The following is a 6000-nucleotide window of genomic DNA, read 5'->3' as shown; positions in this document are numbered from 1 at the left end:
AATGGAACCATGGCCGGGCCAACTTCACCTCAATGTTCCTGCGGCCACGTGTCCTGGGAGGAGGACAGTGTGGGGAGCGGTGAGCGGTGCAGCCTTGTCTCATCTGTAGCCCAGGCAGGGAGACCGTCTCTCAGGACCCTCGCCCTTTCTGAGGTCCCTACCCCCACATTGACTCCGCACAGAAATGAAACCCTGGCAAGTCCTTCAGCCGCATCCTGGCAGCGGCTGACTGAGGTTGCGCAAACACATTTGGCACAGGCTTCGGGGACCAAGAAGTTCTCTGGGTTGCATCGCAGAAACAAAATGTACTTGTCCTACTTCCGAGATCATGTCTGAGGACTTGGCTCCCTCGGCCGAGGAACTGCCTCCTCGCTGACGTCAACCTGCCCCGGGAGGCAAACATCTCTGGGTTCGGCCGTTCAGGACCAGAACTGAGAGAAGATGGGGGCTCGATGGGAGTCAGCCCAGGCTTGGCTCCGAGGGGACAGTTTAGGGAGAAATACACTGATTCTTCAACAACTGAGGAATCTTAAAATAGAAACATATCAGGGCCATCAGGGTGGAGGGATGGTTGGGCTGCAAAACCCTGGGCCCAGGGTCGCTGTTCATGATATCACCTCCACGAAGTGGGGTTTTATGTCCCCAGGTGCTGCCACACACGTGGCCGGGAAGCTCGCATCCCCAGAGGCCCCGGAAGGGTATTTGACACCCCTAGCCGTAGGGATGAAATAATTTCTAAGTAGAGCTCTGGCCTTGCCTCCATGTCACTCAGCTGTAATATCTCAGGCATCCAGTGACTACATTTTCCCAGCCAAATCCAGGCGGGTCCTACTGGCCTTGAACACACTTCTCAGCTTCGGGTTCTAGCTCAGCGCACAAAGTATCCAGGCCTCTCCAGGCGCCATTCTGGAGCAGCAGCTTCTTTTATTTAAAAACAAAAGAATCATCTTTCCCATATTCCTATTTTTCACCTATAAAACCCAGAATTTGTATCACCAGATTGGACCCTCCTTCCTGTTTCAGACTGCACAGACCCACCCATTGAGGTTTTGTGCTTAGAATAAAAGCCACCATGATATGGTAGAAACCAACACAATATTATAAAGCAATTATCCTCCTAGCAAAAATAAATAAATTTCAAAAGAATTAGAAGCTATATGAGAAATAAAAATACTGTATTCAGAAGTGTTTAAAAAAAGTAGCCAGTGTGAAATGAATTCTCAAAATTTGCAACCCATGGACAGTGGAGCCTGGAGAGCTACAGTCAACGGAGTCACAGAGAGAGGGACACAACTGAGCAACAGACACACACACACAGATTTACATCGCAAAGTTTTAGGAAGACACTGATAGAGGTGGGCTTTCCTTCACCACCGTGCAGCAGTGATTGGACAATCTGGGGGCTCACCTGTGGCTGTCCAATAGAAGCCCCTTGAAACATCATAAAAATCCCAATACCTGAGTTCTCTTCCAAACTAAGTAAATTGCTATCCCAGGATGGGACATAGCATCAGTGGTTTGTTTAAGTATTCTCCATTGATACTTTTCTTTCCTTTAATTTCTTTTTTTTAATGTGAACTATTTTTTAAGTCTTTATTTAATTTGCTATAATATTGCTTCTGTTTGATGTTTTTTTTTTTTTACCTTGAAGCATGGGGGGTCCCAGCTTCCCACCTGAGGATCAAACCTGAACCCCCTGTATTGGTAGGCAAAGTCTCAACCACTGGACAACCAGCGAAGTCCCTTTATCATTGATTCTAATAGATAACTTGGCCTGAGAAATCAAATCCCCTTTTTAGGGGTGGGGTGGGGGATAATATTTTAGCTCAGAGAATTCAAGTGCTTTGCCTAAAGTCACACAGATCACTGGGTTCAGAGCTAGGACCAGAGATGATTTAAACCAATTGTCAAGCCAGGTACTCTGTTTTAACCCCAGGTAGACATCACTTTGCCAAAAAAGGTCCATTGAGTGCTGACAAATTGATGCTTTAGAACTGGTGCTAGAGAAGATTCTTGAGAGTTCTTTGGACAGCAAGGGGATCAAACAAGTCAGTCCTAAAGGAAATCAGCCCTGAATAGCTATCGGAAGGGACTGATGCTGAAGCTGAAGCTCCAATACTTTGGCCACCTGATGTGAAGAGCTGACTCATCAGAAAAGATTCTGATGCTGGGAAGGATTAAGGGCAGGAGAAGGTGGCAACAGAGGATGAGATGGTTGGATGGCATCACCAACTCAATGGACAGGAGTCTGAGCAAATTGTGGGAGATAGTGAAGGACGGGGAAGCCTGGTGTGCTGTGGTCCATGGGGTCACAAAGAGTCGGACACGACTGAGCGACTAAACAAAAACAACCAGGATGATTTTGTAGAGGTGCTGCCAGGGGAGCTGTCTGACCTGATGGTTCAGTGTGAGGCTGCTTAGAACAGTCTCCCTGGGCCTGCTGGTTGGAAGAATTACTTAATGGATTCATCTCATTTCTGGTTCTGCCACCTTAGCGTGGAATCTTGACAAAGCACCAAGCCTTGCAAAACTTCACATCCCATGGGGGATGGGGGATGTCTGGGGTAAAAAGAGGTAATATTAATTAAATTTTCCTCTTGGAATGGGAAGAGATTAATGAAATAACTGTAAAATTTTAGCGCAGTTCTTGACACATAATGTGACCAATAATGTGGACAATTGCTCATAATATTAATATCACACAGATGTACCAGCTCTAGCCCTCAGGCTCTGTGGTATTAATATCTGAAGTCAGCAGCATGTCATGTGCAGCCATGAGATGGGGTGGAGTTTGGCCTTAAGGATGTTCTGCAGTAAACAGGCAGGGACTAAGGCACTACACAGTCCAAGGAAACACAGCCTTCCTTGACTTCCAAGATGGTTTATGGGTTCAGATTCCAACCACATTACTTGGAATGAGGCTCCTGTTCCTCCATCCCTCTGGGGCTCTTTAAATACACCCAGACTCTGTGTGTTCCTTCTCAGCAAACATAGTCATAGAGAATTAAGACTGGGACTCATCATCCTTCCAGACAAGGCTGGATAGGTCAGGAGGGTTTCCCACCCCAGTACCCAAGTCAGATCCCACACCACAGCCCAAGAAAAATAGTGGGGATTTAAAAGAATCCATTCTCCTCCCTTCCTACAAATGTCCTTCTGCTTTCAGTATGAATATTATCAACACCATCATTCCTTGGTCCCCATGACTCGAAACTTCATTTTTTCATGACTCCCTTTTGTACTTCAGTCTGGACTCTAAAAGAAATAGTTATCTTCTATACCCGTATATATCTCTGCATCCATATTCCCACCCACTTCAAGCTTTCATTAACGTCACCTGAAATATTCTCCTGAACTCTTTGCTGCTGCAAGTATGACCTGCAGACCAGCAGTTTCAGCATCACAGAAGCTGTTCCAAATGCAGAATCTCAGGTCATACTCTGAATCTACAGAGCCAAATCTGTGTTTTAACAAGACACCCCCCCCACACATACACACCAGGTGGGCTTCCCTGGTGGCTCAGATGGTAAAGAATCTGCCTGCAATGCAAGAGATGTGGGTTCGATCCCTGGGTCTGGAAGATCTCAAGGAGAAGGGAATGACTATCCAACCTACTATTTTGCCTGGAGAATTCCATGGACAGAGGAGCCTGGCAGGCTTAAGCCCTTGGGCTCACAAAGAGTTGGACAAGACTGAGCAACTAACACTCAGCTTCCAGGTGATCTGGCTGCCTGTGGAAGCTGAGACGTGCTGGACTGCCTGACGCCCTCCCTTCTGGACTCTGAGTGTTCTCTTTGAGTTAAGAAGGCTTCATTACCTGGCTGAAGTGCTGCTTCGAGTCACTCCCAAGCTCAAAACCTTCACCTTTGCTGATGGACTGCAGATGCTTTATTCTTTCGTGTGTACACAGGCCTCTCAGATTACAAAGCATTTTCACTTCACGTTTTATCTGTGGTCACAGCTAATCCATCAGCAATTTCACAATGCTCCAAATAGCCCAGATCCAGCCATGGGTTTCTGTCTCCCGACAACCACCCTGCCTAGCCACCGCCATGGTCTGTCTACATCACCACAGTGGCCCCTGGGCTGGTCTGCCCCTGCTAGTCCTGTCCCACTACAATTCTCTTCTCACAGAATAAATTATGCCCCAGGCCCACCTCTGCTTTACACCACCAATGAGTGTTTCTCATTGCCCTTGGGATGAAAAACAAACTCTTCCTCTGACCACACAGCCTCGTACGATCTGTCCTGACAATACAGGGACTTGTCTGCTCTGTTCTCCACCACCATGCTCCATCCACACTGTTACCCTGTTCTCATCCACACTGGCTTTCCTTCTGACCCTCATGTATGGTTTTACTATTGCCACTGCCTGGAACTCTAGACCCCAGATCTTCACACTTCTGGCCCGTTTTCATCAGTTGTCCACTCTTCCAGGAAGCCTTCCCTAACTACAACATCTGAAGTATGAAAAATACAGCTCTTCTACTCTGTCTCATTATTCTTCACCCAGCTGTCTAGTCTCCGCCCTTCACAGTAATTATCACTATCTGAAATCATCTTATTTCCTTTTGGCTAGTCCCTGCCTATCTTACCTAGGTCTCTGCACCAACATGTCAACTCTTTGAGAACAGAGCCCTGAATGCCTGGTTCCCTTCGGATTCCTAAGACCTAGGCATTGGGTAAGTGTTTCTTGCAAGAATGAATGACTGAACATCATTCCTCTATTCTTAACCTCACCATACTCAAATGACCACTAGTTCAGGCATTAATCCACTATTCTGCTGGGGAGCCTCTGTTTAATGATTCACTGCTTAATGATTCACTGAGTTTGTCGGCTGACAAATTACAACGTCATAATTTAACTCAGCTCTTCCAGCTCCAAGATCTGTGATTTCCCCAATATATCACACTCTCTTTCATATCAGCTCCTAAACCCAAGATTCAGGGAGGCCCATTGGGACTTCCGTGGTGGTACAGTGGATGGGAATCCATCTGCCAATGCAGGGGATATGGGTTCCACCCTTGGTCTGGGAAGATCCCACATGCCACATGGTAACTAAGCCCAGGTGCTGTGACTACTGAGCCTGCTGCAAACTCTGAAGACCCTGTGCCCAAGAGCCCACACGCTGCAACTATTGAAGCCCAGGAGCCAAAAGCCCATGCTCCCCAACAAAAGAAGCCTCCACAATGAGAAGCCCCCATACCACAGTGAAGAGTAGCCCCCTGCTCACTGCAACCAGAGAAAGCCTGCACACAGCAGTGAAGACCCAGCACAGCCAGAAATAAATAAAATATTTTAAAAGCAAAGTAAAAAAGGATATCCATAATGTGTACCTAATTTACCCTTCCACATCTTTCAAAAAATATTTTCCAACATATTCTCTCATGTTGGAGCAAAGCTAGATGCTCAGTTTCCCCTGAACGTCCCCCACCCTGCTGTGCTCTCAGGACGTTCCTCTTTCTCCTGCTCTCCCAGTCCATCCCTGCCTGCTGAAATCGTACCTCTTTCTAAAGTTCCATGAAATTCACCACCCCCTCCACAAAGAGTATAAACCCAATGTGCTCTTTGCCCATCTTGGACTCTGATGCAAGCCCTTACCCCAACCCTGCCTTTTTACCTTCCTTACGTTATTTTGAAGATTGAAGGCAGGAGGAGAAGGGGATGACAGAGGATGAGATGGTTGGATGGCGTCACCAACTCAACGGACATGAGTTTGAGTAAACTCCGGGAGTTGGTGATGGACAGGGAGGCCTGGCACACTGCAGTCCATGGGGTTGCAAAAAGTCAGACATGACTGAGTGACTGAGCTGAACTGATGTTATTTTGATTATGATGACATCATAACCCTGATTTTTGTTTTGGTTACGTGGTACATCCTTCATTCTCCATCTGCCCCCCAAGTAGCATATACACTCTGGAAGGTTCTTATCTATCCAAACTCTTTGTCATACCCTTTACACAAGGCCATGGGGACTTCCCTGATGGCTCAAACAGTA

Source organism: Ovis aries, chromosome 10, assembly GCF_016772045.2.
Source record: "Ovis aries strain OAR_USU_Benz2616 breed Rambouillet chromosome 10, ARS-UI_Ramb_v3.0, whole genome shotgun sequence".
Lineage (NCBI taxonomy): Eukaryota > Metazoa > Chordata > Mammalia > Artiodactyla > Bovidae > Ovis > Ovis aries.
The sequence above is the reverse complement of the archived record's forward strand: the minus strand, read 5'-3'. Positions refer to the sequence as shown.